The sequence below is a fragment of the Amorphotheca resinae genome (genome assembly GCF_003019875.1).
Source record: "Amorphotheca resinae ATCC 22711 unplaced genomic scaffold M430scaffold_6, whole genome shotgun sequence".
Lineage (NCBI taxonomy): Eukaryota > Fungi > Ascomycota > Leotiomycetes > Helotiales > Amorphothecaceae > Amorphotheca > Amorphotheca resinae.
In genome coordinates, this window is record NW_020194476.1 from 1074940 (window position 1) to 1099155 (window position 24216).

Consider the following 24216-nt stretch of genomic DNA (forward strand, 5'->3'; position numbering starts at 1 on the left):
TTTAGTATCTATTAGATAACTCTCTAGATAGGTATTAAACTCTGTTTTCTAGTTAAATAAGAAGGTTGTAATACTAGTATATGTCTTGTTTTTTAGTAGAATAAAAGGGGTGTTATAATAACTCTTTCCTGTTTCTTTAACACAAGTTCGCTAGAAAGGTCGTTCTACTTTAAGAGGGTTATTAAATTCGTATAGGTTTATTAAGGGAGCCTCTTCTCTCTTAAGCGCTATAAGGTAGTCTTACTTTTACTTAAGGTACTACTCTACCCTTGCTTAGGTAATCCTCTTGTTTAACTTAGTCTTACTTAAGGAAAGGATTTCTGTCGACATTTAGAGAGTCGTACTAGGTTTACTACTATCTACCTATAAAGAGGTATTCTAAAGAGTTGCTTAAGAAGAGGCCTACATCTTGTCGAGGTTTATTTGTCGTGTCTATATTATTACTTTTTACTCTAATAGTCTATAACCTTTTAGTAAAGAAGAGAGATTAGAATGTTAGGTATATTTCTATAGAGTAAAAGAGGTAAGAGTTAATAAATAGTCGTAGTATATTTAAAGGTATATTACTACTTTAACTATAGACTAATCTCTAAACCCCCCTTCTTTCCTCTCTCTGCCCTTTATTCTTATACTCCTTAATGCCTACTATTACCTCGGTTGTAGTACGTAGTTACCTTATACTTGATTTCTAAGCTATTGTAGTCTTACGTGTTAGCGTACCTAATAGAGTCCTTATACTAGTCCTTTACTTACGTAGCTTAGCCTGCCTTATATTTAAGTAACGTATAAGGTAGCGCTATAGTAGTACTATAGTAGTGTTTCTAGTGTTGTTAAAGATAGTTTACTACTTTATTATAGATAGACTATATAAGTTTGCCTTTACTTATATATTTAAGACGTTGTTTAAAGTCTGTTACTTACTTGTTAAGGTAGAGGTTAAGTAAAGGCGTAGCTATTTTAGTCTTAAAGAACTAGACAAGAGTTACTTAGTACGCCTTTATAATAACGTAAAGGTACTATAACTACTTTATAGTAAGGTCCTTTATAATCTCCTTAGCTCGCTACCTAAAGGGGCAGTACTAGACCTTTACGCTATATACTATAGTACTCTAGATTACCTTTATATAGATCTTTCTTACACGTAGTAGGCTATATCCTTATATAGACGTAATAAGCCTTATAAGTATAAACTACTAGGTAGTAAACTTTTGTTTAATAGTGTTAAAGTAGCCTTTTTATCTAAGCTTTTAATCTATCTAAACTCTTAGAAAGTACGCCTCTTAGACTAAAGGTATAACCCGGCTATTAAGGTAGATAGACGTCGTTAGTATAGTATAAGTATAAGTAAGGTAAAAGAGCTTACTCTTTTTAAGGGTAAACTTTATTCTTCTTATACGTAACTATTAGTTATATACTTACTACGCCTCTTTAAGGTACTAGCGTATCTTTATCGTGTCTTTACTAAAAGCTAAGAGGTTAAGGTTATTAGTAAACCTTACTATAATAAGGCTTATACGACCTTATAGTAGCGTATATAAGCTAGTAGTATAAAAGAAGAAGAGGATAAGAGAGAAGGACAAGCCTTATAGTACTCTTATAGTAACTTTCTAAGGTAGCGCTACCTTCTTATTAAAGAAGAGACTAGCTGTCTAATTAGTAAGAAAGCTATATACCTATTATATAGCTTATATAAAGAACCTTAAGTACTAGAGAGTATAAAGAAGGCGTATATAGTTTACTATATTAAAGGCGCCTTTAATATTAAGTTAGAAGAGGGACGCTATAGCCTTATAGCTTTATGTTATATACGTAGCGTTAACTACTATTTTAACTATAAGGTCTATTAAACGCTATAGCCGGTTCCTTATCTATATTTTTAAGAAGAGCCCTTACGACTTTATAGTATTAGTAAAGTACTAGCTAATTACTAACTTAATTACTTTGCCTATTATATTTAAGAGTAATATCGGCTTATAGGCCTTAGTAGTTTATTACTACTTAAAGGTCTTTCTAGGCTTACGTAGTACTACTACTTTTACTACTTTAAATTATATAAGAAAGTACCTTAGCTAGAGGCTTGTAGTCGCTATTACTATAAGGAGCTTAGCTAAGGGGCGCTTATATACCTTAAGAAAGCTAGTAGGTAGTAGGTTAAGACCTAGTGCTTTTTAAGTACCTGTCTTTTAGAGAACGTTAGTAATATCTGCCTTTATTATAGTGTTGTTAATAGTAAACTATTAGTACTACTTGTCTTAAAGGTCTAGAATAACGTTACTAAGATTAGCTATTAATTCTAGAAAGAACTATTAGCCTAATACTATTACTTTATTATAATAGCTTATAGCTAGTACCTTTTTATTAGTACCTTAAAGAGGCAAGAGTAAGGCCGGTTCTAAGAGTATATAGCTATAAAGCCTAGTCTACCTCTTAAGACTCTAGAGTTTTTATTAGTCCTTTAAGGTAATAGTAAGGGTACTATACTAGCTTCTAGTCTTTATGTCTTAGATTATATAGAGTTAGTAAGTACTAGCCTACTAAAGGTCGCGCTAGTAGAGCTTAGTTAAGGTAGTAGTATACTAATAGCGCGCTACCTATACTTACTAGATAGCCTTAAGGACCTTACTGTTTTACTAGGGCTTAGTATACCCTTAGTTAACCTTCTTTCTTAGAGTAGATATGTTTATAATATATATAAGCTAAGAGGTAAGTAAGTTAACTACCTTATTAACCTTATAAGGTATATTTAGTAGCTCTAAGAAGAGGTATAGCCTTCTAGCCTTAATCGTTACTAGTTCTTAGTCTATTAGGGTCTAGCTCTATTCTAGTACCTTTATAGCTCTCTTTTAGTAATCTCTTACTTAAGTAATAACCTTAATTAGCTAGGTATAGTAGTTAGATCTCTTATACTTTAGGTCGCCTTAATAAGTATACTAGAGTATCGCTATAACTTACGTATAGTTAATCGTTAAGTCCTGTTTATTATGTTACTACTATATTAGCTCCTTCTAAGGTATATGTAGTAAGAACTACTACTTATAGGCTAGATAAAAGAGGGTCTCTAATTTAGAGGTAGTCTTACTAGTGCTATCTTAGAGTAAGTAATAAAGGTTTATATTACTAGTAATAATCTATAGCCCTTCTAGGTCTTTCTTAGTAAGCCGCTAGAGAAGGCTAGCCTAGCTTAAGGAGTTAAGAATTAGTAAGTATATTAACTAGATAGTAATACCTTATAAAGTAATGTAATACTAGTTAACGCCTGTCTTTACTACTTAAGTAAGAGGTAGGTACTACTTATAAACGTAAATAACTACTCTACCTTTACTCTTATAGGCCTACTAGTACTTTATCTATACTAGGTAGTAGACTATCCTTATCTAAGTATTATACTATAGCTTCTAAATTACTATAACGTCGACTTTATAGCTATTATAAAGCGCTATTAAGGTAAGGCTATTCTTTCTTATAGTGTTCTAGTATACTATTATTAATTTTATTACTAAGAGTCTAGGATCTATAAGTCTTACGTTACAAAAGGGTCGCTAGACCCTTAGTTAGTTCCTTAGCTTAACATCTTTATAATGTTATAGCTCTAGACTATTACTATATCTAGTACCTTAATAAGAAAGCGTCCTTACCTTACTAGAGTCTTTACTATAGGCTTCTTACTATTACTTGTCTATAGTCTCTTAGGTACTATAATCTAGTAACTATCGTTACTATCTTATAAGGATACTAGTATAATACTAAGTACCTGGCTAGTAAAGCTACTCTTAGATACCTTAAACTATCTAGGCCTTTATTAATATATAGTATATACTTACTATTTTACCTTAAAGGCCTTAAGATACTAATAGTCTTATACTATATATAGTCTACTATAGTTAACGTATCTCTTTTTACTATTAAGTTAAGGGTACTCTTCTTTACTCTAAGGGTACGCTACTCTTATATAGTAGCTGTACTAGGCCTAGTTCTTATAGAACCGCCTAATGTAGCTAAACTAGTAGTACTAGAAGTATCTTTAGATTTGTAGGTCGGCCGAATATAGCTTATAGTTAAAGATCTAGGCTTACTAGATTAACTCTTGTTTATATAAGCGTATTGTTGTGTTAATACTCTAAAAGTATAGTACTACTATTATAAACTTTATTATAAAGGCCTTAATAAGCTTAACTTTAACCTTTATAATATATAGTGTATAGGCTTAGATCTCTACTAGTAATACTCTTAACTCTACTTATGTAATCTGGTCTACTAGTAGGCCCTTTATAATTACTATAAACTTACTCTTATAGAGCTAGGCTATAGGCCTAAACGCCTTTTATACTTAGCTCTAATCTTAGATTACGTTCTTTAGTATAGCCTCTTTAAACGTAAGAATAGTATTACTACTAAGTAGCCGGCAGGTCGCTACTACCTTAGCGTCTTTAATTACTATATTAGCTACTATTACTACTTTAATAGTACTATAACGTACTAGGTCTTTTATCTATTTATCTACTCTAATCCTTAGCTCTTTAATCTGCCTCTCTAGTATAACTTATACTCTTGTTAGGCGCTAGCTTACTACTAACGCGTAGGTAGCCTAAGAGGCCGCTATTACTACTAGCCTCTAAAAGGCCTCTTTTAACATTGTTCTTAATTATCTAATTATTACTAGGTTATTATTAGAGAGAGACCTAAAGGTACGTAAAAGAGTCGTCGTGTTTATAGCTCTTGTCTTTACTACTATTATCGTTATAGTAATAAGGTCGTGTAAGAGACGTAACGCCTTCTTTTCCTTACTTAGTATTATATAAGCTTTAATTCTTTATATGATTTTCTTTGTCTTATTATCTTTATTACCTTTACTACTCTCTAGCTCCTTACTATAGCTCTTAGTCAGGGTATAAGAGTACTAGCTCTTACTTATAAGTAGGTAGTATTAGCTTTGTTTAAGTCTAGTATACCTACTATCTGTTACTATAGGCTTGTCTATAGTCTGCTAGCACTCTAGAGAGTATCTAAAGGCGCTAATTTTAATTCTATCGTTTGTTTTTAAGTTTTTAAGGTAGTAAGAGGCGTAGACAACTGTTTTCTAATTCCTTTTAATAGATTATTTTATTAAGGGATAGGAATTGTTAATAGTTCTTTAGCTTAAGCTTTATCTAGGCATTATCCTTACCTTTAGTAAATTTAATTAAGGGTCTTTTAGTACTAACTATTCTTAAATCCGTTTTATATAGTATAGTAGGTTATAGTAGATTGTTATTACTCTTAGTAGTCTTATTATTATGTTGTACGATATCTTAACTATTTAATTAACTCTTTACTTAACTCTTTAATTAACTACTTAATTAAGTGTTTAGTTAACTATATAATTAACTGTTTAGCGCTAATACTAACTTTAAGGATAAAAGTACAGCTTTTTTAACTATAGATACTACTAGTAGAGGCGTAGTTAACTAGCGTGTAGTAACGTTAGCCTAATGTAATCTAAAGTAAGGGTTTAGGTTAGCTTACTTTTTAACAATTAGTAATAAAAGGCGCTATAAAAGGCTTTGTTAGTACTATGTTTATATTTATATAAAGGTAGTAAGAGATATAGGTACTTTTAGAAGGCCGTAAGTAGTAGGTATATATTAATCTAGTATATTCTTCTTGTCTTCTGTTATCTTATCTAGAAAACTATTACTACTACTAGTTTACTATAGCTTAGCTAGCTAATTAGTAGAGCTAGAGATTCGGCTCTAGCTACTAGTACTACTTGTATTCTTTTAGTGTTTTAGAAGTAATATAAGCGGATCTACTAGTCGCTTTCTGCCCTTTCTTTACGTACCTTAAGATAGTATAGTTACTAAGCTTAAGCTACTAAACGATAAGTATACTAGATAAACAGTAGAACATAGTGTTTAAGGTGTTTATAGTAAAGAATATATAATTAATGACTTAGGTAGAGTAAAGGCTATAATATAAGGTTATACTTACTAAACGTCTTGTCTTATAAGCTAAGGTAAAGTACAAGTAGTGTCTACTACTAGTAACTAATTAATATTAGGACTAGTGTATTAGATAAAAGAAGTTTAGTATAGCCTACTTACTATAAGGTAGGTTCTAAGTCTTAATACAGGTGTTTACTACTGTCTATTAAAGCTATTAAAGCTAGCTATATTCATTTCTTAATAAATAGGTTAGGTAGGTTAGGTAAGTATCTTAATACTTGACTTAAGGTAAGAGAAGAAAGGTAGTTAATTAGTAGCGCTAGTACTAGCCTTACCTAGGTATAAGAGCCTTACCTTACTTTATACCTCTTAGCCTTATTAGCCTTGTTTATATTACTACTACCTTTATTTATTTATTTATAGTTGTGTTACTATATAATTTATAGTTGTGTTACTATATAATTAGTCTAGAAAGGGTTCGCTAGCTTTTATCTATGTAGTACTAGCATCTACTAACTTAGTTTAAAGAGCTAGGTACCTTAACTACCTAAGGCATCTAATCTAAATCTACAAATAAACCTAGGGCATCTAATCTTACTACAAATCTACAAACCTAGGGCATCTAATCTAACTACGCGATCTGTATAAGCGATATAATTAGTCTAGAAAAGGGTTTGTTAGCATCTATTTATATAGTACTACTACTTACTAACTTGATTTAAATAGTTATTATTACTATAGATACCCGCCCTTACTAATCTTTAGCTACTAGCCTATATAATAGTAGTAGTAACGATACTAATAACCTGTTTAGTCCGGTACTATTAAATATATACTATAATTAAAAGCGACTTATAAAGGCATTAGGTCTAGGTATAGTTAAAAACCTTAAGAAGTAGTTTCTATCTCTAGAATTTGCCTTAGACTTTAAAGACCTCTATAATAATGTTATTAGACTATACTAGTAAGATTATCTACGTTAAGGCCCTTAATTATCTACTATCTATATTACCCTTACTAGCTCTAAAACAACTAGAGATCGTAAATACTCTAGTAAGAATATTAATATAACTAGGTTTACTAAAGTTAATTAGTACGTATTATACTTATAGCGTCTACTTAATACTAATACTTGTAACTAAAACAGTATATTTAAGGACATATAGATGTTATTTATAGATATAGAATACTATTTATAGTAAGTAATACTCTAAGCTACCTAAGACTACTATAACTAGATAAAGTACTATTTTAAGAGACTATCTAAATTAGATATAGATATAGATACTTTATTGTTTTATAATAACTAAAGACTAAGTAGTGTGTCTAAGAAGCGTACTATAGATATAGTAGCTAGGTTAATATTAGAAAAGCCCTTGTTAGGTATACTAAGTATACAAAAGACAGATCTTAGTAGTACGCCTTCTATTTTTACAAGTCTATTATTATAAGACGTGTCTAAAGATATACTAGGCCTAGTAGTTAAAGCGTTAGTAGCATTAGTAGTAGTAGAAGCGTTAGTAGCAGCATTAGATCTTAGCTCTCTACCTCTTACTATAGTATCTAAGTTAGATGTTATAGTCGACAAGATAATATAGCTATAAATAACGCGTAATAATAAAGACTTATTTAATCTAAACATAGCTTATAGTCGGTATATATTAATCTATGCTACTATTAAGCTCTTTATATATAAGCCACTACTTAAGAGAATAGTTAATAGTCCTTAAATTACTCTTAACTAAGACACTAGTAAATTAATAAATGTATACAAAGTCTAGAGTCTTAAAGTAGATACTATACTTAATAAAGACAAGTACACTTTAGAATTACTAGATAGTATAAAAGAGTCTACTTACTAGAACGTTCTAGTAGAGAACTTAACAGACAATTAAGCCTACTAGCCGCTTAATTATCTAGCTATAGTATTAGCGCTTACTCTTTACTCTAAACACCCTTAATTGCCTTTAATAAAGCCTAGCTTTAGCCTTTAGTTATAGTAAGTAACTAGTGTCTAGTAGATAATTTAAATATTTAAATCTAAGAAGTCTTGTATAGTTATCCTTACTAACGGCATAAGGTTAAGAAAAACTATTACTGTTTGTACTTTCTAGCTATAAGTAAGTTAAGTTCTAAAGAAGCCTTTACTAGTTCTTACCTACTAACATGTTACTACATTAGTTTATCCTTTAACGTATCTAAGAAGTCAAGATATATAAGCGCTTATATACTGTTTAAGACGATACTATTACAAAAACAAAGGCTTAATACTAGTAGATAGTCGAGTTAGAGCTACGTAACAAGCTAGTGCTATAGTAGCTACTTAATAAGTAAGATATCTCTTTTAAGCCTGTTATACTAGTAGTTACAAAACCTAAGCTATATATTGTTATACCTAATCTAATTAAGTAATAAGCTAAGTATATTACTACCTTCTTACCTTATATACGTGTTATAATATACTATAGAGATTAACGATCTAAGAAGGTAAATAGATAGCTATAGGTTAATAGCTTACTTAGTAAGAAGTATATAATATTCTCTAGTAAAAATACTAATTAGATTATAGTCTTAATATCTCTTCTAATAATCAATGCCTAATATAGTCCTTTTACTTAAGTATAATAGCGAATTAAAAAGGGCTTCTCTAAGGCAAAGGCTATTAATTAGTAATATAACTTAGATAATATATAGCTAGGTAATCTTTTAGGTCTATTTAACATCCTAGTTATTAATAAGGCTTATTGTATTAAGAACTCTAATATATCTAGCTATTATACTATTAGATAGTTAAGTACTGTCTTTATTATCCTTACTATAGCTTTAGTTATTCTAAATCGTATTAATAACTTTAGAGGTTATATCTGCCTTATTAAAGTCGATTTAAATTAATAGGATCTAGTAAACCTATAGCGACTTAGTATTAGTAGAGATACTAATGTCTTTAAGCTACTAGATAACTATAATACTATTCTTCTTTATATAACTATATATACTATTAAGAGATAGATTACTAGTTAAGATGTCCTAAAGACTAATACTAGTATACAGTTACGCTAAATATATAATGTCTATATAATTAGACATATATATACTAGTCTAGATCCTTAGTTCCTTTTCTATTAAATTAGTTAAGCCTTACCTAGCCTAACATCTAGGCGACTAATCTACTTATTTATAGACTTTAAGAAGGTATACTATAATTGTTACAGCATATTGCGGATATTACAAGGAAGGGAAGGTACAGCAGTACTACATGTAAATAGTAAGAGAACATTATAACAGAAGAATCAATTTATTTAACCCTTTTATAAAAACACGCCTACTTAGCGTCTATAGCCTATTAACTATAGCAATTAGTAGTAATACCTTATAAGACTAGCTCTTTTATTTGTCTAAGCACTAGTAACACAAACACTACGTGTCGTACTAGTAGCCTAGCTACACTACTAACTAAGAGTCCTCTAAAGCCTATACTTTATTAAAACCCTATATATTTATTAAACACTTTATTAAATCACAACAAAGAACTAGTCGTTACAGACATTAGACAAGCGTTATAGAGATAGCGTCCTATACAGAGTTTATTAAGAGACCTAATCATTAGATCGATTATTATAGTCGTTAACGTTAAAACCGCTACTATATATATACTAGTATTAGACAAATCTATTAAATCCTTTAAATCCTCTAAATCCTACTATAGTTAGTAAAGAGACGATTACTCTTACCTAATAACTCTAAAAATTTACTAAGGTAAGCAAGTTATTTACTAAACAAGTACTAGCTTTAACGTAAAGGATCGTAGATCACGTCCTTTAAGACATTAAGGACAACCTAGTAACAATATACCCTAACGACTAGGTTATTAATTAACTAACACTACGTTAATCTATTAAGTATTTTAATACTATAACGATAAATATCGTAGTAGAGCTTAACATTAAACACTAGGGATTAGCGTTAGTAACAGGTTTACAGGCTTAATTAAGAGAGCTACTACTAAGGATTAACAAAGATAGTAATATAGCGTTAAGTTTAAACATAGCGTTAGGCTCGAATAGAGGAGTTACCCTAGCCTCCCTAGGCCTATTAGAAGCCGATTAAGAAGTAATTACGTAACAAGTAGTACGCCTCCTTAGTAGACAGATCAAGAATCTAAATAATACGAATAACGCGAATAATAGTATAAACAATAAGGGTAATAACACAAATGACTAGAGTAAAGAAAACGCTACTTAGTGATTAATAGCTAAAGTAGTAGGACTATTTGACCTGTCTTTTAATAGAGAAGGTATAGAATCAGGGATTATATAGTAAAGGAAGTACACGATATATATAGACATATACCTATATACAGACAGACTCTAATACCTTATAAAACAGTACTTAGAGAAGGCTGTACGTAATATATAGACAACATGTATATAAGAAGAGGCGTTATTATAGCATTTAGTAGAGCTAACAGAACTAGAAAGAGAGTTTCTAACTAATACAAGTATAGAGAAAATCCTTAAAGAGGTTAACTATTAATTTAAGGAGCGTCTAGAAATAGCGCGTATAGCGTTAAATACAAAGAGGTTTATAATAGCTAATCTATAAGATAGTAAATTAATAAGAGCTTTCTCTATACGTATATTCTGTCTTGTACGCTTACTAGAAAGTAAGTTAACGTTTTAGAACCTTTTGTTAGTATAGACTACGCTTAACCTATAGATCTAGCTCTACGTATTATGCCTAACTAAAAGTACGTTAATTAAAAGGTTTTATAAGGAAGTAGACTTAAAGACAGCGGCCCTAGTCAACTTTGTAACTAGAGTATAGTAACAACCTGTAAGCTAGTATACAAATACCTATAATAGAGGCAGGCCCTTGTTTTGTCTGTATAACCCTAGGCCTTTAGCCGCCTTACATCCTTAAGCTTAACGCCTGTTTTAGCCTTATTAGTACCTGTCTTAACAGAGTTACTAGCTACAGGCCTAACAACTATAGTAGTAGCTATAGTAATTACAGGCGCTATAGCCTATACGACGGCTACCTTATAGTAATAGGCAGTAGGATAACTTATAAGGCAGGTTTACTAGTAACAACAGCTTTAGTAAGGGATAGAACAGGAACACTATAGCTAACTATTAAAGTCAGGCCCTATAGAATCAGCCTTCTAGTTAACGTAGACAGCTATAGATAACCGTAAGAAACGTATACGTAAGGAATAGTAACGAATACTAGTACTAACTATAGCTAGTACAAGCGTATTAAGCCACGGCTAAAGACGTACTAGAGAAAGAATACATAAGAGCTAAGGCGTATTATACGTAAGACGACTTACAGGCTAATATAGTTAAGCTACCGCCTAGGTTTATAGAACAGGATTTTATAAACATATATTACGTGTAAGAGGATAAGTTTTACGACAATCTAATTACAAACTTTACAAAAGTTAACTTTACTAAGGTAGATAGTACTCGACACTAATACAAGAAGTGTAAGGAACGGTTTAAAAGCGCTAACAAGCTTTTTACACATCTTAAAAAGGCCTATAGTGTTTCCTAAGCTAAGACAAGTAGTAAGTCTATAGTAAGTAGTAAATCTATAGTAAGGTTAAGCTTCTTATAACCTATAGACTCTACAGAATCTATAGTAGCCTTAAATTCTATAGAAGTAATAACATCCTTTACAATCACTATACTTAATAATAGTATAGGATACGGCTTCTAATTATAGTACTACGTGACTATTAAGTTAGTATTTAAGAGTCTATTAACGAGTCGAGTCTAGGTATACCTTAATACAAGATTAACACTAAGTATAGTAGGTAAAGTATAACTATACGATTAATATAGCGGAATTTAGGTTCGTACTTAAGTAAAGCTAATTAGTGTTAAGGGTATAAGAACTAATAAGATATAGTCTATAGAATACGTTATAGCAGACATGTTTCTACTAGGAACTAAGGCCGGTAAGACAGCCTAGGTAGCGATATTACGTGAAATACACCTTATTAACGCTCTTTCTATAAATCTAATTATTAGTATAGATATTATTAGCCTAGAACGTATTAATATCTTAGTATTAGAGAAAAAGGCGGTCGTACACTTGTATAGTATTACGATTAAAATTAACGTTTTACTAAAAGAAAGGCGCTAGATACTAGTAATAGCTAAGGAGAGTACTACTATCCCTTTACGTACTATAATAACTATACCTGTGTTATATACTATAAAAGAAAGCAAACAGGACATGCTGTTTAAGCCTAGTGACTCTTAAATTAGCTTGTTTATACATCTTACAGACTAGTAGTTAACGTTGATTATAGTAAGAAACGACATAAATAAACTAGTCTAAGTCGAGAAGAACGCAAAGCTTAGAGACCTTATAAGGTTTAATTATAAAGACTGTTTCTAGTTATTAGACAATACGGCCGACTTATAAGAACTTGCTATACAAGTACTATAAAGAGAGAGGCTAAGGCTTGTCCTAGACTTAACCTCTTTAGAAACAAAACACTTGTATAGCGTAACGATATATAGCCTTCTAGAACAGGTCGTACAAATATCTTAGCTAATAGACAAGTTCCTAGATAGCCTCTAGATTAATAAGGGCTTTGTCGATATACTAGAAGATCGCTAGATACGTATAGAACTACGACAGGACTAGTAGGACAAAGTGTTAAGTAAAGCTAAAGTCTACCTATTAAGAATAAAGGATCGCGAGGTACTAGAGTCTACGTTTAATAAGTTAATTAGCTAAGGGCGCTTAGAGAAGACACTATACGTAACACCTTTTACCTACTTAGTGTTTGTAGTTTAGCGTATAATACTAAATATTATTATTGTTCTTACTACCTATACCTAATATATACAGAACCTCTATACTATATAAATCATGTAGTAAAACCGTACTAAAGCCGGGTAAAAACCTACGTACTACCTCTTGTAAATACTTTATTATAGTACTACTAAGGCGCTAGGACCTTATCGCTACCTTACTAAAACTTAACCTTCTAGCCTAGTAATACTAAACATACTAACAAGACGCTAGTAAGACACTAGAAGGACGCCGGCTATTAACTAGGATTACTCTCCCTTTTTCTTAGCTAGGTAGCACTTAGCTAGTCTAAACTATAAGAACTAGCTAGTAGATAGTAGCTAGTAGATTAGTACACGCGCGCTCTTTTCTCTCTTTATTACTACTATAAAGTCGTAGAACGTCTATAACGTCCTTAGGTAGAGTACTTACTATAAGGCCTGTCGCTACTAGTTAAGCTACTAGTAGTTAAGGACTAGGTAAGCTACTGTCTCTAGGGCCTTACTATAAGGGTACTAGAGAGTCGCTACTTCTAGTACTCTACGTTTAAAAAGAAAGGCCTAGAGCCTAACCTTACTAGTATAGATCTATATTAAAAGTAAGCTCTTATACTTATAGAGAAGTAAGTACTTCTTAAGGACATTTACTAAAAGGACAGGTAGTGTAGCTAGGGCAGTACCCTAGTAGTGTACTAGTAAACTATTGTATTAGGTCTATCGTGTCCTCTAGTTCTCTTATAAGGTCTTCTCTAGTAAAGAGTCCTTATACTAGTCCTTTACTTATACGGCTTAGCCTACCTTATACTTAAGTAACGTATAGGGTAGCGCTATAGTAGTGTTGTAGTAGCGTCTCTAGCGTTATTAAAGGTAGGTTACTACCTTATTATAAATAGACTATATAAGTTCGTCCTTACCTATACGTTCTAGACGTTATTTAAAGTCTACTACTCTCTTATTAAGGTAGAGGTCGAGTAGAGGCGTAGCTATTTTAGACTTAAGAAACTAAACAAGAGTCGCCTAGTACGTCCTTACGACAACGTAAAGGCACTATAACTACTTTATAGTAAGGTCTTTTATAATCTTCTTAGCTTGTTGCCTAAAGGGGCGGTACTAGACCCTTGTACTATATACTATAGTACTCCGGATTACCTTTGTATAGATCTCTCTCGCGCGTAGTAGGCTATATCCCTACGCGGACGCGGTAAGCCTTATAAGCGTAAACTACTAGGTAACAAACTTTTGTTTAATAGTATTAAGGTAGCCTTTTTACTTAAGCTTCTAATCTATCTAAACTCCTAGAAAGTAGGCTTCTTAGACTAGGGGTATAACCCGGCCGTTAAAGTAGATAGGCGTCGTTAGTATAGTGTAAGTATAAGTAAGGTAAAAGAGCTTACTCTTTTTAAGGGCGAACTCTATTCCCTTTATTTGTACTTACTAGCTATAAGTCTACTACGCCTTTTTAAGGTACTAGTATGTCTTTACTATATCTCTACTAAATACTAAAAGGTTAAGGTCGTTAGTAAACCCTACTATAATAAGGCCTATATGTCTTTATAGTAGCGTATATAAGCTAGTAGTATAGAGGAGAAAGAGGATAAGAGAGAAGGGCAAGCCTTATAGTACCTTTATAGTAACCTCTTAAGGTAGCGCTACCTTCTTATTAAAAAAGAGGCTAGCTGTCTGATTAGTAAAGAAGCTATATACCTACTATACGGCCTATATAAGGAACCTTAGGTATTAGAGAGTATAGAGAAGGCGTATATAGTTTACTATATTAAAGGCGCCTTTAATGTCTAGTTAGAAGAAGGACGCTATAGCCCTATAGCTTTACGCTATATGTATAACGTTAACTACTATTTTAACTATAAGGTCTATTAAGCGTTATAGCCGGTTTCTTATCTACGTTTCTAAGAAGAGCCCTTACGACTCTATAGCGTTAGTAAAGTGCCGGCTAATTACTAACTTAATTACTTTACTTATTACGCTTAGAAGTAATATTAGCTTATAAGCCCTAGCGGTTTGTTACTATTTAAGGGTCTTTTTAGGCTTACGTAGTACTACTACCTTTACTACTTTAAACTACGCTAGGACGTGCCCTAGCTAGAGGCTTATAGTTACTACTACTATAAGGAGCTTAGCTAAGGGGCGCTTATATACCTTAAGGAAGCTAGTAAGTAGTAGGTTAGGTCCTAGCGCCTTTTAAGTACCTGTCTTTTAGAGAACGTTAGTAATATCTACCTTTATTATAGCGTTGTTAATAGTAAACTACTAGTACTACTTGTCCTAAAGGTCTAGAACGACGTTACTAAGATTAGCTACTAATTTTAGAAAGAACTACTAGCCTAACACTATTACTTTGTCGTAGTAGCTTGTAGCTAGTGCCTCCTTATTAGCGCCTTAAAGAAGAGAGAGTAAGGCCGGTTCTAAGGGCACGTAGTTATAAAGCCTAGCCTACCTTTTAAGACTCTAGAGTTTCTATTAGTCTTTTAAGGTAGTAGTAAAGGCACTACACTAGCTCTTAGTCTTTGTATCTTAGATCGTCCGGAGTTAGTAGGTACTAGCCTACTAGAGGTCGCGCTAGTAAAGTTTAGTTAGGGTAGCGGTATATTAACGGCGCGCTACTCGCGTTTACTAGACGGCCTTAAGGACCTTACTACTCTACTAGGGTTTAGTACGCCCTTAGCTAACCCTCTTTCTTAGGGTAGATAGGTCTGTAATACGTATAAGCTAAGAGGTAAGTAAGTCGACAGCCTTGTTAACCTTATAGGGTGTGTCTAGCGGCTTAGAGGAGAGGTAGAGCCTCCCGGCCTTGATCGCTACTAGCTCTCGGTCTATCAAGGTCTAGCTCTATCTATAATACTAAATAGTAAGCGTAAAGAAAGGGTAGTTATTAATATTAGAGGTTTAAATTAGTTAGTAGTACTAGACGCCTACCTAATACTAACACAAGAAGACATCCTTTAAATAATCTAGGGCTATAAATTTATTATAGTAGTAGACACTATAAGCTATTTTTACTAATAAAGATCTTACCTAAAAACTTGTTGCTATTTTATAGTTGTAACATACATAAGTTAGTACACGTTTAACTATACTCTTATAAGGTTTAAGAACACGCTATTATATACTTAACGCTAAATTAACGTATTAATAGCGTGACTAAGAGCTTTTATAAGAGCATTTGTAGATAACGTAGTAGTAGTAAGTAAAACGCTCGCTAAGTATATTAAGTACTTATAGCAGGTCTTTATATGTTTTGTAGAAGTAAACATTACGCTTAAAGGGCTAAAATACTTTATAGTATTCCCTTTAGCTACTATTCTAAGACAAAAGGTAGATACGTTTAGCCTGTTAACTATAAAGAAACGATTAGCGGCTATTATAAAACTAACGTTCCTAGAGACGCTATAATAGCTTAAACAATACCTTAAGATAGTAGGTTAGTTACGTAACAAGGTACCCTAATTCGTACAGATCACAGAACCCTTATAAGTACGTAAAACCGAGCTCCTTAAGAGAGTACTAGTAAAAGAGAGAGCCTACTAGACTTTTACTACAAAAGAGGCCTTTACGTATCTAACTAGAGTAGAGAGGGCGGCTTTTACTAAGCTTTAAAAAGAGCTAACAAACCCTTAAGTCCTAACATACTTTAACGTAAAGAGGCAGTTTTTTATTAATTTTAATGTCTTAAAACAAAGAGGTATTAGTATAGTAGTATACTATGTATAAGGCGATCCGGTTTTATAAAAGGGCGAGTATCTAGTATAAACTAAGGTACAGCCTATAATGTTTTTATTACAGATAGTATGTAGCCCTAAGATAAGATATTAGCTTACTAAACTCGAGATATACAGAGCCGTATAGATAGTATAAAAGCTTATAAGGTTTATTAAAGGATTAAAGATATAACTAGTTATTGTGTTTACTAATTATAGTTCCTTATATAATATCTTAAAGTAGTTAGATATCGTAACTATAACATTAACACAGAAGTTAAACTTACGGCTAGTACTAGCTAGTAAGTACCTCTCTTAATTCTACTTAGATATACGCTATAAGCCTAGTAAAGCAAATATTATACTAGATACACTATTACGCCTGTCTATAAGGACTAAGGAAGCCAGAAGTAACAACAGACTAGGCGAACTAGACACGTTATTAAAGGCCTATTACTATATAGTAACTTTAGTTAAGATAGACCTTACGTTTAAGAAATCAATCGTCGACAGCTATAGTACTAATTTAAGGTTGTCTACTATAGTTAATATAGTTACAGAAAACGTAAAGCTTAGAGACAATACAGTATCTTTACCTTTTAATTATATAGAGGATAGATTACTATTCTAAAAGAGTAGTAATAGCTACCTAAGAAGGCTGTGTATTCTATAGTTATGTATTAAGGAGATATTTATAGTAACACACAAATACAGGCATCTAGGATATAACAAGATGTTAGAGATAATATTAACGAACTTCTACATCTTGTACTTAGCGAAACACTTATATGTCTTTCTCTACTACTGTCCTAAATACTATATATATAAGACAATAAGACACAAGCTATATAGCGCCCTTTAACTAATTCTTACCCTACTTATACTGTTTTATATAATAACTATAGACTTTATAGTTAGCCTACCTTAGTTAAAGGAGGGGTTTAACGTACTACTTAACCTAACTAATAAGCTAACAAAGAAGTTAGTAATAATACTAGAAAAGGCGACTTAGATAGTAGTAGAATAAGGCGTAGTAGTAGTAAGGTAGTTAATAGACCTAGACTAAGGATTACTAAAAATGTTTATTACAGATAGAGGCCTGTAGTTTCTAGCCCGGCTATAGACCGCGATATTTATAAAGCTCGGTATAAAGCTACTATATTTAATAGCCTACTATCTATAGAGTAATAGACAAAGTAAACAAACAAATTAGATAATTAAGATCGCGTTATAGTACTATCTTTATACGCTTAAAGACAATACCCTTTAGCTAGAAGCTTTACTAGAGTTATAATTTTACTTAAACAACACGCTCTCTATAAGTATAGGTAAATCTCTAAATAAAGTATTATACGGCTTTATACTAAACAACGTTATAAAGCTTATAAGAGGCTAGAAAACGATTACTATAGCGCTATACGTAAGGATTAAGATTATAGACGCGTTAGATCTTATAGTAGTGTCTACTAAACACTATTACAACAAGAAACACAAGCTAGTCTTCTTTAACGTAAGAGACAAAGTTTACTTACGCCTATATAAGGGCTATTTAATTCTTACTAAAAAAAATAAAAAGCTTAATAAACAAAGAGTAGGCCTATTAAAAGTAATCTAAAGGGTAGGCCGACTTACGTATAAGCTAGCGATTCCTAACTATTAGAAGGTATATAACGTGTTCTTTATTACCTACCTAGAACTAGCGGCAAAAGGCACGGATCTATATAAGAGAGAATAGCCCGTATACCCTAAGCTAGTAACTGTTAATAGTAAGAAAGAGTAAGAACTAGAGAAGATTGTTAACAAGAAATCTGTAAGAGGACGTGTAAAGTACTTAGTCTAATAAAAAGGATTTAGGCCTAAGTAAGACGTCTAGCTCCTAGTTTTATACTTAGGGAACAGTAAGGAGCTCGTAAAGGAGTTTAAGGATTAACATAAATAGTAACTATAAGGGACAAGAGTATAGCTAAAAGCATGCTCTATTAATTATCTTACCTTTGTTCTTACTTTATTATTGTTATTATTATTACTCTTACTTTAAGTTAGTCTATATTCTTAACCTCTTTTACGCTTTAATCTATTTCTTTACTTACATCCCTTCTAACGTTTTGATCTACTACTCTAACGACATCTACTCTTACTTTAACATAGATAACATTACCTATATCTAGGACAGCTTATATAACAGACCTAACAACAGTAGCCAGACCTACTCTAGCTACTATAGTATCTACGGCTACTTCTGCTTTTACTTTAACTTTTATAACTCTTACTTTTACTTAAGTAACTTTTATTTAAGTAGCTTTTATAGCTAAGGATTATGTCTAACATAGAGAAATACAAGAAGAATAGCGATAACGTATTATTCTAATTTTAGACAATACTATAAGACAAATTTAAATTATATAAACGCGTAACATAAGATATAGAGAGTTAGCTAACTAAGAAGACAAAATATACTAATAAAAAGAGTAGTACTAACGCCTTCTTATCTTTAATCTTATATAATGTCGACGCCTTATTATCTTTAATCTTATATAATACAGATAGAATGATTATTAACTACTATACTACAAAAGTCAACGCTAGCTTTAAGCTAGTTAAGGATCAAAGGGTTAAGGACAAGGTACGCGAACTATAGACAATAGACGGTTTACGGCTCTAGAGATATAGCGTAGACTATAACAAGGATGTAGAACGCCCTTAAGCTTAGGCCTTATACGACCTAGTAAAACTACTAATAATATACGTACATTAATACTACGATTTAGAAGAGGCTAATAGTTTTCTTATAAACGTGATCCTTACTAGAAGACCTTTAATCGTAGTATTAAATACTAGCGTATCTGTCTAATAAAGAGTAAGACTTTAGCCGGCGAACTTTACGTCTAATGGCCGTATATACACTAGAATAAAACAGTACAGGCTACTAGCCCTAACGCTAAACAAAAGAGTAATTACAATTTTATATAACTACTTAGATATCTTACTAACAGATAATATAACGCTAAGACAAGTAAAGAAAGTAGTATTGTTTATATAGACAAAACTAATAAGCCTAAAGGCATTACTTATAGACTATTATAATAGAGAGGATTAGTATACTATACTACTAGTAAGACAAGTAACGCTACTACTAGACTAACTAATTAACTAGCTATTAACATTACCTAAACTAACCGTAACAATGTCTACTACAAAATTACGTAAGCTACGTACCGCGAGGGTTACGTAAGCTAAGGAGACTACCCTAACGCTATAAGTAGTAAAGAATACTCTTGTTATAAAAGCCGTACCTATAGACACAAAACCAGCCCTTATATTTACTAAGGTACTTAGGATAGTAGCTATACGTATAAAGCAGGAGTTAGACAGGGCTATTACAAAAGGTAATAAGACAGTAACGATAACTAACGACTTGTATATAGGTTTAGAAGAGCTTAAGGTAGACGTATAGATACTAGAGGTAATAAAAGCTTAGATTTATAGTATACACAAGGGCCTTAAGGACTATAAAGGCTAGGTAATTAGAGATAATGTTATCCGTAAGCTTAAGAGATACAAGGCCTAGTTACGATTCGAGTTACCTAACCTACTATAACGCTTTTAATAGGTATAGATAAAGAAAGAGTTTTCTATACTTAGCTAGTTTGTCGACACGACACTATTTACAGGTATCTAAATAAATAACTTATATAAGAAGGTTAATATAATATACAAGTTATAGTACATAAGAATGTCTAGTACGGCTTACTTTTAGAATAACAACTGTAACAAGGATAGTAAGGTAGCTAGAGAAAGTATATAGTAGTATAAACCTAAGAGCGACGTACAAGATAACCGCTCTATATACTTAGTAGTTAGTTACGAAATAGTGTAATCCGAGTAAAGAATAACGAACGCGCTATAGCCGGAATTACCTTAACTATATTATACTCTCTTCTCTTTAACTTTACTTACTTTAACTAACTCCTTTTAATTAGTTTACTTCTACATACTTATTTCGGCTTTATTAGTTACTTTACGTAGTGCTTAGTACTTAATCACAAGATAACGAGCGCGTCTTACAGTCTAAACAGACTTTAAACTATATAGCTAGAGTCGCTTTAACCGCGCTATACATTCTTTTTAAATCCGTGTACTACTTATTTTAACTCTGTTTAATTACTTTACTTCTTTTACTTACTTTTTACGTTATTTACTTACAGTTCACGTAACAAGGACGCTATATTTTCTTTAGTCTAAGGGAGTTGTTACGGCATATCGCAAATATTATAAGGAAGGAAAGGTACGGTAGTACTATATATAAATAGTAAGAGAACATTATAACAAGAGAATCAATTTATTTAACCCTTTTATAAAAACACGCCTACTTAGCGTCCACGGCCTATTAACTGTAGTAATAATATAGTATCTACTATACCCTTAAGTAAGCTCTACCGGCCTTAACTAGATAGAACTATTATATAGAATTATAGGTATTCTAGGTAGTTAGTACTAAACTCGACGTAGTTAGGGTTTACTTATCTAAGACTATACTTACTTATAAGTATAGTCTTAAAATAAAAGAAAAAGAATTACTTACTTTTTAAGTAGCTTAGTAAATTCTAATCTCTTGCTATTATAAAGAAATAAGATACTAAGTAGGCTCTACTAGACGTAAGTAACATTAAGGCCTAGCTTATAATTATATATCGTAGTATACCTAAGATCCGCGGGTTATTACGTATTATATCTAAGTTAGTAATTCTTAAGTAGTAGAAAATCATTATATAGTGTACTTTACTAGCTAACTAATTACTAATCTACGCTATCTTATAAGTACTGTCTATATTATATAAGACATATTTATCTAATCTGTCTATAGAAGAGTATAATATAGCTATAAAGGGCTTTACTAAGTTACTTAATATATTAATAGTATTTATAGGCTTATACTATATAGGCTTAACTAGTCTTAATCTCTAGTATTAATACTATTATCTTATAGAATTTAATACGCTACCTAGCTATAGTCTTTAGCTCTAGGTACGTAGTAAGGCCTAACAGATTAACTAACTGTTCTATGTTAAAAATATTAAAATATTAAACACTATAAGCTTTAATAACTATATTATCTCTTCTACTATAATAAAGGCTATACTAGGCACTATAACTAAGACGACTATTAACCTGTCTAATATTAATCTATTAATAAGGGAATCAGAAGACAGTAATAAGGTTATATTACGTGTTAAAGAATAGTTTGTTATTAATAGTCTACTTATTTAAGCCTCTAACTTACGTACAGCTAGGCATATACCTCTTATACCTCTTAAGCTTGTTAAGGCGATCTTAAATATATCTAGAGGTACTATAATTAAGATGCCTAAATAGAAGGCTAAGGATTATAACGATAAATACATCTCTAAGTAGGTAGACCGTAGGTGTTAGATTAAGTAAAGGGTAAGGGATAGTAATAGTAATAGTGATAGTAGGGCAGGGATAGTAGGGATAGTAAGGATAGCAGGGATATTAAGGCGTAGTGTAGCTATAGTATTAGATTATTAATATAATATTAGTAGTAAGGTATAATACGATAGTAAGGTAAGGCGACAGTAAGGTAAGGCGATAGTAAGGTAGGCGATAGTAAGGTAGGCGATAGTAAGGTAGGCGACAGTAAGGTAGGCGACAGTAAGGTAGGCAATAGCGAGGTAGGCGACAGTAAGGTAGGCAACAGTAAGGTAAGGCGATAGTAAGGTAGGCGATAGTAAGGTAGGCGATAGTAAGGTAGGTAATAGCGAGGTTAAAACCTAACCCTTATATAAATCTAAAACTCTATAGCTAAGTCTAGCTAAAACCTAGCTAAGCTTATAACTAGAACTAGTAACTAAAACTAGTTTAGTTTTAAGCCTAGCTTAAACTATTAAAACTATCTTAAGCTAGTTTTAGCCTAGTTTTAAGCTAGACTTAAGATACTATAAAAGGCCTGTAAGGTAGTTAAGGGCATAGTAGTCTAAGGTATAGTAATTTAGGCTGCTTTTGTTATAGGCAGCTTAGGATATATTAATTTAGCTACGGCCTTTACGTACTTTAGCTATAACAACGTAGATTTGACCTTTATAAGCGTATACCTAGTAGCGGTCTAGAAAAGCCTTTATTAGCCTCTGCCTTTCTTTAAAGGACTAGTGTCTATATACCTAAAAAGACCTTTTTATAAGAAGAGGTATTAGTTTCTTGTTATCTAGGCTTAACTCTTATAAGCTTTGCTTTTATAGTCTACTACTACTATAAAGAGGATCTATAGATAGTGTCTCTAGTCTACTTCTTTAGTACTAACTACGTTTCTAGCTCTAATCTATAACATCTTTATTGTTATCTTATATTATAATTATATTATTATCTAACTACTAGTTTACCTTCTTTATTATTATAGCCTTAGCCTTTAAGGCCTTTTGTATCTAGCTTTATAAAGGTATTGTTATTAAACTAGTATATAACAAATAAATGTTAGTAAATATTAAGGTTAATATCTATAAAAAAGACATATTAAGGGTATCTAAATGTAGTAAATATAGTACTTATATAGTAATAAGTAAAGAGTAAAGAGTAAAATATACGATTATAATATATTAAATGTACTATAGTAAAGGGGTCGTAAAGTACGATAACGTTAAGCTATATAGAGTTAAGACTAACCTAATTAAGTTAGTAAGCTAATTATAGTGTTGTATTTACGCTAGAAATATAGCTTGTACAGGCTATAAAGTAAAGATAAAGTAAAGGTAAAGATAAAGTAAAGATAAAGATAAAGTAAAGATAAAGATAAAGTAAAGATAAAGATAAAGTAAAGGTAAAGAAAAGTAGGTAGTTAATATACTTATTATTATTGTTCTTACTACTTATACCTAATATATACAGAACCTCTATACTACATAAATCACGTAGTAAAACCGTACTAAAGCCAGGTAAAAACCTACGTACTACCTCTTATAAATACTCTATTATAGCGTCGTTAAGGCGCTAAGACCTTATTACTACCTTACTAGAACTTAACCTTTTAGCCTAGTAATACTAAACATACTAACAAGACACTAGTAAGACACTAGAAGGACGCCGGCTATTAACTAAGATTACTTCTTTTCTTTCTTAGCTAGGTAGCGCTTAGCTAGCCTAAACTATAAGAACTAGCTAGTAGACAGTAGCTAGTAGATTAGTACGCGCGCGCTCTTTCCTCTCTTTATTATTACTATAAAGTTATAGAATGTCTATAACGCCTTTAGGTAAAGTACTTACTATAAGGCCTACTACTACTAGTTAAGCTACTAGTAGTTAAGGACTAGGTAAGCTACTATCTCTAGGGCCTTACTATAAAGGCACTAGGAGGTCACTACCTCTAGTACTTTACGTTTAAAAAAAAAGGCCTAGAGCCTAACCTTACTAGTATAGATCTACGTTAAAAGTAAGCTCTTATACTTATAAAAGAGTAAGTACTTCTTAAGAGTATCTACTAAAGGGACAGGTAGCGTAGCTAGGGTAGTACTTTAGTAGTACGCTAGTAAACTATTGTGTTAAGTCTATTATATCCTCTAGTTCTCTTATAAGGTCTTCTCTAGTAAAGAGTCCTTATACTAGTCCTTTACCTATACGGCTTAGCCTACCTTATACTTAAGTAACGTATAAGATAGCGCTATAGTAGTATTATAGTAGCGTCTCTAGCGTTATTAAAGGCAGGTTACTACCTTATTATAGATAGACTATATAAGTTCGCCTTTACTTATACGTTTTAAACGTTGT